The sequence below is a fragment of the Penaeus monodon genome, chromosome 25 (genome assembly GCF_015228065.2).
Source record: "Penaeus monodon isolate SGIC_2016 chromosome 25, NSTDA_Pmon_1, whole genome shotgun sequence".
NCBI lineage: Eukaryota > Metazoa > Arthropoda > Malacostraca > Decapoda > Penaeidae > Penaeus > Penaeus monodon.
In genome coordinates this window covers 10,166,024-10,166,264 of record NC_051410.1, presented here as the reverse complement: position 1 = coordinate 10,166,264, position 241 = coordinate 10,166,024, and the positions used below count along the sequence as shown (strand labels likewise).

The 241-nt window shown below is 27.8% G+C and overlaps 1 protein-coding gene across 1 annotated transcript in view; it reads right to left on the bottom strand.

Moving 5' to 3' along the window:
- The window catches only part of LOC119589524, a 46,835-nt gene that overhangs the window by 20,581 nt on the left and 26,013 nt on the right, over positions 1–241 (bottom strand).

The window sequence follows — 241 nt, the reverse complement described above, 5'->3', positions numbered from 1 at the left end:
TCATAATGTGGTATGTCGCCAGTTTGATAATTATGTTTGCATTTGTAATTGTAATAATTATAGGGATTACACTTAGTAATGATTGTGAATAAGAATAGAAAGAATATGATGGAAAAAAGAAATATATGATATATGATACATTCTTGTATACGATACACTTGTATATTAAATGCCAATTTTATTTTCACCAAGTCCTATGCCGTTGATTCATTGAAGCCACTATCATTATTTTAGATCGATG